A 12,794-nucleotide genomic window follows, 5' to 3' on the forward strand; every position below is an offset into this window, starting at 1 on the left:
CTTTATATATAATCTTTATATTTGTTACTATTAAATTGAAAAGAGACAAATTAGATAAAAATTCAACAATCCATAAAAATATCAAATTAAACAATTTTTAACGCACCCTTAGAACCTTGTGAACGTATGTACGGATCGCACAACTTCCTCCTCTTCATATGTGCTTACACAAGTTTGACGCATTATCGATACACGAAAATCGCAGTTCGACACCCCTTTTCCCTCATTTTTGCTACTCCCCCTTTCTTCTTTTATTGATTTTCCAGATCTTACGGAAAATTCCTAACATCCGGTCACTCGTTAAAGGCTTTGAAAATCATAAAATTGTGCTCTTTCGTTCGATTTTACATGACAGGAGTATGAGAATGGGCCGAGTGCGTTTAATGGAAACTATCGAAGGGTTTTACTAATTACTAATTGGCTATACTTAGACGTGCTAAATTGGCGAACACATACATCGCGCAGGAGGCAAAGAAAATAGACGCTATTCATTTGCTCCTCTTGTTTAAAAGTCTGAAATCCTTAAAAACATTGAATATCATATATTTTGAATATATATCTCAGCAGTTAATTTAAAAATAAATTATTTGTTCAAAAAATTATTAAAATTAACTTTCAATCGATTTACCGTCAGCTGCTGCCATCGCGCCACGAAAGAGCGAAGCTTCAGCTATACTTTATCAGTTAGACTTAATCGTTCGATGCTCCGTTGAAGACCTTCTCTATTCGGAGATAACTTTGAAAGGGATAGTAACTAATATCATAATGAAGATATTGTAAAATGAATGATTAGAAAAAACAAGATAATATTTTTCCAAATAAACATAGAATATATACGTATTATAAATAAAAACAATGAGAGCTTAATAGTCATCTTTTTCTAAAATGGCGGGACTCGAAGATTAGAGCTCTTAAAATGGCATTATGAAATGAAAAGAAGATAGATAAAAATGAAGGCAGAAATAGGAGGTAGAAACAGGGAAAGAGAAAGAGAGGCGTTATAGGGGTAACTTCAAGGGTGGTTGGCAGAAATGCATTTTCTCCTTTCGTACTCGAGGAAGGAAACATAGTGAGAAAGAAGGAAAGGGAGGAAAATGGAGAGAGAGAGAGAGAGAGAGAGAGAGAGTTAGATAGATAGAGAGGGATAGAAAGGAGAACGAAGGTGGGGAGTGCAAGCACAGCGGTAGGGGTTGCCTCTCCTGACGTGGGTGGTGGTCGATGACGTCACTAAAGATGCAGCAGGGAGCAGCGATGCAAGGGGGATGAAGCGAAGCCAGGCGGAACTGGGCCAGTGGGTCTCCGGCAGCCATCTGCGATTCGCTCGACTCCTCCGTTCCGATCTTCGTCTTTTACCTTGTGAACATTTCAACAACAATCGAAAATCATTTTGTTCCACCGTTCTCGCAATGTGATATTTATCAAAGAACTGTGCGTGGAATTGTGTTCAACCAGCGAGTGCGGATACCAATTGATTTTCTTCAATAAAAAATCATTTTCCCTATACGATCGTTCCTTTTGTTCTTATTTTATTTTCATCATTACCACCATGTTATATATACAAATTTATCTATCTTTCTCAACGACCATATTATTAATCTCGCTTTATCCTTTTTTTTTTTATTCATAACTCATTCATTGCTTTCTTTTTGAAAGTTTGAACGAGTCATCATCGATGGAAAGTTTTGGCCACGATGATCGCCGATGCAACACTGATATCCCAAAGATAAGTTCAGAATAAGACGATAAAGATTATCTAACTCCTGGTTCGAACTATGATATGCTGAAAGAACGATTCACACATCTCAATTCAGTCTCCTTTCCGTCTTCGTAATTTATATTAGAAGAGTTGTATATGACGGATCGCTGATTGAATTGAGACTAAACGGAAATGTATATGTATATATAAAATTACATACAATAATGTTAAAATCGTTATGGCCGAATAATTGGAGCGGAGACTGAACCAAACTGTGTGAATCGACCTTAAATTAGTAATTGTAAGAGATTCGATGCATTCAACCCGACGCTTTCCGTTTTTTCCTCTCTTAAATATTTCTTCCACAGATATGTATGTTCGTCTTCCTTTTTATCTTTGTTCCTTCGTTTCGAAGCAATTATAAATAACACGAGATTGCCACTATTATATAAAATTCGTGTTTACACAAAATTTCGGTTGATGGTGAATCACGGAAAGAAATGTTTTTGCAGCGGAAGTAGAGAACAAAAATAAAAGAAGGAAGACGTTCATCGAAATTCTTTTCTCTCTCTCTCTCTCTCTCTCTCTCTCTCTCTCTCTCTGCCCCGAAAGACACGAACTTTAAAAAAAAACTCATGATTGGTCCACAGCTGTTCCACCTCCGACTCACTAATCGTACTAAATTAAATCGATTAAGTAATAGAATAAATTAATGGCTAATTTCGCATGAAGTTTTAAAAAAATATTCGTTGTGCATATCCCTCCTACCTATATCTTTGTGTTGTTATAATTATTATCTGTCGACACAGACATTATTTAATCGACCATCTTTTCCGATCGCCCAATTGGTAGTAGCATCGATCAACGTGAGAAAAATAAAGTGAAGAGCTGAGTTGATCAGCTGTCCACGCGCGAGCTTAATATATTTTTTAACTTCCTTATGAATCGTTTGCCTCATTTGCCAAGTGTTGCTGCATTCGATTAGTACGACGTCCTTGCATCTCTCTACGCAATTTAATGAGGTGCAGAGTTTCGTTAATTCATATGGAACGAATGTGTAATTACAGACCGTCGATAAAAAATTTATAATTCAGTTCATTTATAATCTATTGAAATAGATTGATAGCATGGCAGGATATATCATTATACGATTATTTGTACTTTTTTATTTTTATTTTATATTACGATTATTTTTAGCACATCATAATAAATCTCGATTAACGATCCATCGAGCAGATCCACTTTGAATGAAAAAAAAGATACCATCGAAGTTTACATGATGGTGACCTTGAGAATTGTGAGTCATATATTTAACTATACGCTTTAACGGCCTCTATTTCTACCTCCACTCACAATTTAAGCCGCTCGTCGATCGAAAATGTAAGAGAAAGACAAAGAGACAATGAGAGAAATTCAAATTAAATCTCAAATATATTTTAGAAGATAAATTTAATTGAACCGGAAAATGAAAACGAAATTAAATTGAAAGAGTAAAAGAGAGAAAGACAGAGGAATGGACAGAGGGAAGAGAAAGAGAGAGGAAGCATAGAAGAAGCACATCAGAATGCATAGAAGAATCGATATCAAAGGGCGTGTTTGCGCATCGAAAGCCGTGAGCTTCACTATATTCGGTATAATCAACGCTTATGGGTGGGTGTGGGCATGACAGGAAGGACATGGCAAAGGTCAAAATCGTACTGTGTCTCGTCGATGCAGCCGATTACACAAAGAAAGAAAGAAATAGAAATATGTGAGTATGAAAGAGAGAGAGAGAGAGAGAAAGAGAGAGAGAAAGAGAGAGACAGATAGACAGATAGACAGACAGAAAGAGAGAGAGAAAGAGAGAGACAGATAGACAGATAGACAGACAGAAAGAGAGAGAGAAAGAGAGAGACAGATAGACAGATAGACAGACAGAAAGAGACACAGTGAAAGAAAAAGGGAAGGAAGGAAGAAAGCGATCGAACGGCCTGCGACTAAACTGCAACGGTTTGAAATGGGAGCAACTCGAAAGATGAGAATGAGAGGAGAATCTTCCTCTTTCCTCTCGTCCGATCTGTCCAAACGATCAGAGGGGAAAATGTTAAAATGTGAGCTGGTTAGTTCGATTCGTCCAATGGCGCGTGATTACAATCTCTCTCTTTTTCTTTTTCTTTCACTAGATCGTGCGAATAATATATTTTTAATCCTTTCTAATCAATTAAATTTTAACATACCAGAGTTCTGCAATTCTGTTTTCTTATAAAAATGTGATTTGGTAAAATTCGGGTGATTCTTGATACATCTAGGTATTAGAAAATTAAAAATTAAAAAATATGTACTTATTTATTTCTCCTCTACTTTCAATACAGAAACGATAATAATTTCGCTGTTAACTATTTCTAGTCGCTCGGGTATGGTTCTAATCTCGTGAAGTGCAGGGAAAAGGGATCGTTTCTAGGAAAAAGATTAGAGAAGAGAATTTACCGAGAAAGTAAACGCTTTCTGTTTCAATAAGACACGGTGGCACGAGATGAAGATACAGAAGACATATGTCGCCAGAATTTCCTAATATTTGACGAATTGTGCGTGGATCCGCACAATGTTTAAGCGTATCGAATGGATACACCATGGTCGGACGTATGAGAAAAAAGATATAAAGCCATTTCTTTGTCCCTCCAATTTCTAATAAAGATTCCCTTTAATGACGGCCGACAGGAACTCGAATGCCTTGCTATGTTCAAGACGATATGACGTCACGTCCGGGACTACGACACCCGTGAGATAAGAGCGTTACTCTCGACGAAATTATAGTGTTTACACGATATATCGACGATGAAGGGTCTTCTTCTCAGAAACAAGTCAAACAGAAATATTAGATATTCTTATTTATCAATGTTCTCCTTTTAACATGGGATGAAGTAGAAACATTGAACTTCAAATGATTAAGAGAATTAAGATAAAATTTAATATTTAAATAACGAAATTGTTAAAAAAGTTAAACAACTTTTTTTTATAACTTAATATCATTTCTGGTATTCAAAACTGTATATAAAACAAAGACACGAATCATATTTAAAGTATAAATTATTTGAGACTCTTTTATTTTTCGTAATTCGTTTCGTTACGTAAAACTTCGTCATAGAATGAAAACATCGTTGCTGGATCGATACCGCTTCGAGTACGACCTCTTTCTCTTTCTCTCTTACTCTTTTTTTCTCTCACACAGAACGGACAAATTTGGAATGTTCATGAATTAAGTTTACGCTTTAAGACAGAATAGCTGTAAAATGGGTGATATGACTCAATAGAACAAGTAATGTGGTCCACCGGAAGTTTTCAGAGATAAGTTATCGTAGAGAACGGCAACTGAAATGTAATCGCTTTTGGATAAAAAACATCAATAAGGGAAGTCAATCGAATGACGCCGCACAATGATATAATTGAAGCCACGTTTGAAACGGCAATATGTTTGTACGTGAAAGCATACCAAATGTATTGTTGCAAAGACAAAGTGTGACTAAAAAAGAAAAATCGAAAATTTTACAATACTGTATGTTTTATTTTTTGTAAGCAGTTCAAAAGAATTTCTCTTGACTCATTGTCAGTTAGGAGCAGGCAACCAAAAAGATTGGACACTATTGCTTTAAGATCTTACTCGTCATTAGCATCAACAACGACATTAATCTTATAAATATTAATACACCTTCTTATTGTTAATATAGGATCAAAGTTGCCGAGAAAATTTCCTCATGAGAGAATACATGACGTCACATTACCCCCCACTGCCATTCTACATCTACGTTACTTGCGTCATGTGATATGAGTTATGATACGTCGTCACGTCTCTAATCCAACCTAACCCTAATAACTACTACTATTATTTTTTCCGAATTTTTCCCTTTTTTCCCCTCAATATAGCAACAGAGTACGGGATATAGTAAAACGAACTATAGGCGAGGAGAAAAGGGAAGAGAAGGAGAGGAGAATTATGAGACTAGCATAGCGGTGCGGTAGATATTTATAGTTAAAAGGAAAACAACAAGGAAATATTGTCATTAAATATTATGTGACAGTTTCAAATTATTTAAGAAACAGATTAATTCCATCCTATTAATAAAGATAGACAAGAAAATGAGAGTTTAACTGTTCATATATATAATTAGGACAATATCCTGTCAAATATAAGAAATATCTTATAACATTTGACTGGATTTTAGTTTTTGATGTATCCGAAAATAATACTTCAATGGAGAAATTTTGTTCCAAACTCTGTCAATTTCGAAGAACGCTTAATTGTTACCATAAAGTAATTTTAAATTAAAAATTGAATCACTTACTATCATAAAAAAATACAATTAAATAGATAATTTTACTCTATATATTAAGATTATAATGATTTTAATATGTACACGAATTATAAATATTTTTAAATTTTTATCTGATAATTTTTCAATTATATCTAACATATTGGGCATGTTGAGTACATCACATAGATGAGATATTGATTGATGGTAAGTATAAGAAGTGGTGGTCATTACATTTGAATCTGGCTCTTGCTGTTGTACGGAATATTGAAAAGTATCAACCCGACAATTGCCGAGGTTAATCGAATGTCCTCGACCGCGTTTATCTCCGCTAGCAGGATCAAACATTTTTGATTCTACATAGCTGCACCGCTATTAAACGTCGCCTTTCTCAAGGCTCTCCTCGTCTCTTTAATTTAAAAATTCGTATTGAAATACATCAATTTGATTTTACCTTGTCTCATCGCTATTCTTGCTTCTCACCGCTTCACTATATTCCTTATCTTAGTGTCGAAAATATAAAAGAATCCCATCAATTATTGTTTCCTTTCTTCTTTTTAACGGTACTTTCTTCTCATCGCAAAAATGGAGCATATTTTAAATAATGTGATATCATCGCAACGTTAAGATAGAAAAAGTGAGTAATATATAATATTATATACACACACACATTCATATAATTTGAGATAAATAGAATAAATGAATGAATGAATGAATGAACATCTGTTAATATTCATCTTAATCTCACATAAGGTAAAAAAATTCTAAAAAAACTAAATAAGATGGCTCATACATGAAACTTGATCGGTTTGCACGAACCGACGCAAGATCGAAGAGAAGAAATGTTTAAGAACTAATCGGAATGCATGTAAGTGTTTACAATGGCCGGTAATAAAAATGATACCTCGTTCGAGAATAGGCCTGTTCGAAACAACCGAAATTTATCTTCAGTAATAACGTGCGTTCGTTAAATAAACTTTAGGTCAATAGAAACAAATGGAGACAGAATTTTTTTAAGCATATTAATATATATATATATATATATATATATATATATATATATATATGTATATATATATATGTATGTATGTATATATATATAGTTTAACAATATATAGACAAATTTGAATGATTTTATGTGACTTTCTTTTCAGTTTCAATCGCATAGTGTTAAGGAAACTTAGTAAGATCTCGTATCAAAATTTCAACGAAATATATTATTGTAATTATTCTCCGTCGATTTTCTCATCGACAATATGATATAATAAAAGAACTGCAAAATTCGAATCGAGTTTGAGCGATGAGACTAGATCTTGGCTTCGATTCAACGCCAATGACTGGTTTTCATGGAGCTTGAACTGGATTCCATTATCTTCTAGACGACCAGCTGACTTCTGAAGGAAAAAAAAATGTAATAAAATAACGTAATATTCAAATGGATCGAAAGTTGAAATCAACTCAGACGATAACGAGTTGATTACTATCTTTCTCTCTGTCTCTTTCCTTTTCTTTTGGTCGACAAGGCCTCAAGCATGATAAAACTCGAAAATTCGGTTGCCACGTGTGCATCTTTTATTTAGGAATAGTATTAAGACAACGAATGATATAAGAGAAATCGTTTGGTAGGTGGGTCCAACCGTTATTTACATTCTCGCTTTGATGACATCATTGCCAAAGGGAGCACAAAGAGAAAGAAAGAAAAAGAATCGAGGATGGCTTAACATGTTTCACACCGGTTTATTCAATGATATAGTAAAGAATCGAGGTCTCTTTTCACGCTAATCGTAAGGCGACCCTCGAAAACATTTTCGAAGGATGTACCGACTCGATTCACTGCACTTCGTAGTCGTTAGTACGATTATCAGGTCTCTATCAATTAATTAATTCTTCTAAGCCGAAGACGATATGATAAATAAAATAAAGGAACGCATACGATCTGCTTGAAAGGACAAAAATTCTCTCATCGACATAATATTATATGACGTGTTTGCTTCCTCTTTCTCTCTCTCTCTCTCTCTCTTTCTATTTTATGTAAAAATTATCAAGATATTATGGCATTCTTATCTATACCTTAAAAAGGTAACTATACCGATTAGTACATAAATAAAGTGATAAGATCTAAAACATTTTGGAAGTTTGTTTTAATGACAAATTCGAATCATTTCGATCTTAATTCGAAACATAAGAAGTCTTGAAAGTTGATAAGTTCTCAAGTTTTTTGTCACTTTTGTTGTTTTCTCGAAAATGGACGCAATTGAGACACTTCGAACCGCTTCGAGTCTGTATCGTAATTACGAACACAATTCAAAGCTTAATATTCTTGAAAGTCCTGATCGTCATAGACTTAAAAATCTTAAGAGTTTCGATAAGTTTTAGAGTTCCGAAGATGTTTCTTTAGAGTTTCGAATATTTAATATCTTATAAGCTTTTTGATTACTTTTGTTCAAGAAATATCATTGACATAAAATACTAAAGAAAGTCCCTAAAGTACGAATTATATAAGTACGTTATTTATTTACATTATTCGTTTTTATAACTTACGGTACATATGACGAATGTCAATATGAGAAGAAAAAAAAATAAAGTAGAATAAATAAGTTTATCGCTTAAGTACTATTTATTCCATACAATTTGAAAAAATCGCTGTTTTCTTTTCAGTTGTCATTTTAATGTGTGTTTCACTTCAAGGATTTATAATTTGTAATAAAATATATATAAATGATTACTAAAAGTTAAATACGCTTACTTTGATTGCCTAACTAATCCTAATGAGTACACTTTAGTTATACGTAAAATTTAGTTATACGTAATGTTACTCGCTATCTTCATTGCGTCCTGCAAAATTCGATTATTTATACACTAAAAAGAAAAAAATGTATTTTGTCCTATTACATTTGTGCCTTGCGAAATAATTTTTTCCAAGACAAAAATATAATCAGTACCAAAGGAAGATTATTAGAACACTATTTTGAATAAAATCTTTTTAATAAACAAGTAATAAAAATTTAGCGATGATAAAAATTTTCGATATATCGCGAAAGAATCCATTGTCACTATTACAACGAAAGTGACAAAAGACTCAAGGCTTATCGAGACTTTATAAGTATATGTATGATATACGTTTCGAAGAATAGAAATAACGAAATCCATGAATCACGAAAGAGGTAAAAATAGGTCGTCGTAACGAGTATTTATTTTTCAGCTCAATATGAATTAATGAAAAGTTATGCTTGGAACATCAAGCGAAGTAAATTCCTGAGAATAATTGAGAGTGTTAGTCGCTAGAAAGCCAACAATTTGGCTACTTAACGAGTCCCCTCGTGACATCGATCCTATAAAATTTCGATCTCTACTTTCTTTTGTCGATGAAGACACGATACGATTTTTATTGTCCCTACGAATATGTTTTTTCTAACGTTGAAAATCAATTGCACATTATATTTGTTTCATGTCGTGAAAACGTAATTACGAAAAGTAATTAATTAAAAAAGTTTCTTAAACGAATGACTCGTTTTTCTGCAATACATAATAAATTCCGAGAAAGCTACGATCGCCGCCACTTAATCATAGGCTTCGAAGTTTGTTTTGGTTTTTAAAATTGGGCCGATGGGTCGTTGGCCTCGGACGAACCGTATCTCCCCACCAATTCGACTCTGCAGGTCGGTGTTACTGCGAACCTATATGCCGAGTGGGCTATACTAGAAGCCGATCGTTTACGGTGCGTCACGCACACAATCTCCACGTGCTCGCGCCTATCTTCATGTTCGCCTTTTGACTGAAACAGGGACGCCGACACTTCTCGGAGACGATAGCGATCTTGCCGTTATTTCGAAAGCCTTCTCGACACTCTTTTCTCGACAACTTTTATTTTATCTTAGATCGATTCAATTTATCGAATAAAAGAATGCAATTATTTCGATAAGATTTTTCTTATTTTTTTTATACAAACTGATTCTCATATATGTGTTAATGAAATTTTCTAATTTGAAAATAACACACATAAATACGATACGTTGAAAAAACTATTCAAATATTCAGCATACCGATGGAATCAGAAACATTTTGAGTCTATATTCGTCTAAATTCTTAATAATTTTACGTCTATATTCGTAAAAATATGTATTCAACGAAAATTAAATTTTCGAAACAAAACGAGAATTGATTATAATACTTCCAAGCGATATTTTCGATCTCGAGCGATTATCAAGATTTTTGTTTCTACAACGAAGTTAAAGGTAAAGAAAAATAAGAAGAGAAAAAAGGCACTCGCGGTTCGCGTGGAACTCAAATTTCAGGGTGCACGAATGGATATAAGGTTTCTTTCGAACGACGATGCGTGTTCGTGACGTGAGATTATACTTAGCCACAACCGCCGTCGTTATATATTGTCTCGAACATATATACGCACGCACGTATTCACACAAAACCATATAATTCCCGTTACCATTCGAAAGCTCGGTTACCTACTCTCTTGCTTCGGCCGGTCATTAACGTAACGACTGTTACGTACATATGTATGTACATATTACATACGTACATAAGTACACGTATCCAAGAATATACATACATGTACGTGCTTACCTACCAACCTACCTACCTAGCACTCTTGTCTACTTCGTTCCTCGATTTATTACCAACGTACCTCTACCAAGAGAATATCGAGAGTTCTCTCTTTCTTTCTCTCTCTCTCTCTCTCTCTCTCTCTCTCTCTCTCTCTCTCTCTCTCTCTCTCGTCAATATCGGATATTATGTCTGCCTTTCTACCTGAAAACGTATTTCCTACTGCACCCGTCGACAATGTCGACGACGACAGATGAAACTGTTTGACGTCAACATTGGTTTGAATTCTTTCGAGAATAACGCGTTAACTTCCTAACTCGGAAACTTCGTCGACGGTAATTAGATAACGACATCTAATTGCATAGCATGAAAATTCAGACTCATGAAATGCAATCCAGACGAACGTTCCCAGCAAATTACAAAAACAATCGAAACGATTATTAAACGTTGTTATTATTGATATCGAAGAAAAAGAAAATTATCGAGAAAATTTTTGATCGAAGTAAAAAATATTATTAATTTTCTTAACTATCTTCGTTTCAACGATTCAATAAACATAAAGAAACGTTATTTTCTCATTCATTTGCAAAATTCAAAACCATTTTATTTTGTAGATATCCGATACCATCTCTAATCACGTGCTCTATTAATTAATAACCATCTGCAGTCTGGCTTGCTATGAGTAGCTACAATAGAGATGGCGATTCGCATACAGTATGTATTTTGTAACAACGAACCTCTCGAAGCGATGCAATCCGGTGGTGCTAACGGCCGACGAGCGGTCATTGTTCCGCAATTACTGTCCTATCTAATCGGCGTTAGTGACTAGGAACAGTCACCGAGCGATTCACGATATCTAATCGTGAAAGCAAACGATACGTGGGAGAGCCGATTACGATTCTCGTTTCATGTGAAAGGATCAATGACATTTTCGCATTTTTCCCCTCTTTTTCTTTCTTCGAACATTATCCTTATACCATTATTATCGACAAAATATCATGATAATCCTAGAGTTTTCTCTGATAATAAGCATATTATTCAACGAAATCCTTAGATACAATCGATTTTCGATAATTATAAATTTAGAAAAGATGAAGAAGAGAGGAGTTAAAGAAACGCAAGGTTTTAAGAGAAGCGTATATACGAGTGAAATATGTCTCTTTCGAAAGTTGCCAGTCGAGCACGAGGAGATTGCGAATAATACGATCTAGAGGCGAACGTATTCATAGATATACAACCGCGGGACCAACCATCGAGCGGCAGTGTTATCGTTTCTTTGATAGCTGGCACTAGACGCGACTTACGTAACACATTAGGGTCAACGTATCCACTAGCTTTATGCAATTGCACGTTGGCATGCTATGAATAGCTCGACGCTTAGCGGTGGCTCTAAGCCGTGTCTAGTCGCGATCTAATCGAAATTGCGACGGCAATTCGTGGATCGTCTTCGGAAAACTTCTTACGATTTCTATTCTTATCTCCTTCTTTTTTTTGGCGTAAACAATATAAACAATGTTTTAGCATTCGGACATCGGACATAATTATAGACTTTACGAGAATATTAGCTTGTAAGATGTTCAACAAAATTAACGATTTACGAGAACAATAGAATATCTAATCTTTAACCTCTTAGGTAAGCCTGAATTTTGCGCTGTTTCTCTATACGGCAGAGTTTAACGTTAATTACGCGTAAACGATACAGCACTGCAATATGTGATGGATAATGCTGTTCTTTACACGAGCATATTGGAATGAATTTTTGTTAACTAAAAAAAAAAAAAAAAAAGAAAACAGTGAGCGAATGAATAACTATAGTGGCGCGTTGTAATATAAGATGACATCCGCAAAGCCACTATAGTGGTACATCGTACCTAAGAGGTTAAATTAGCGATTAAGAAATAATTGTAGAATGTGCGTTTATGTTCTCAAATATCGCTAAATTATTCGATAAAATGTAACGAAGTTGGGAATAGTTTGTCGTTCTTACAATATTTTATTGTCGCTTCTTATCGTAGTCGTTGCATTCGTACCTTTATTTCTCTTCTTCGATATTCTTTAAAAGAAAATGATCCATCATAAAATTCTTACAACAGAATTGTTGTTCCTTGAGAAAACGTTTTACGTATTCGAAAAAAAACGCAAACAATTTCTTTCGAGATAAATTTTCGAGAATAACTACATTCTTTATTTACTCTCTCTCTCTCTCTCTCTCTCTCTCTTTCTCTCTCTCTCTCTCTCTATTTCTTTCAATC

This window comes from Vespa crabro, chromosome 1 (assembly GCF_910589235.1).
Source record: "Vespa crabro chromosome 1, iyVesCrab1.2, whole genome shotgun sequence".
Classification (NCBI taxonomy): domain Eukaryota; kingdom Metazoa; phylum Arthropoda; class Insecta; order Hymenoptera; family Vespidae; genus Vespa; species Vespa crabro.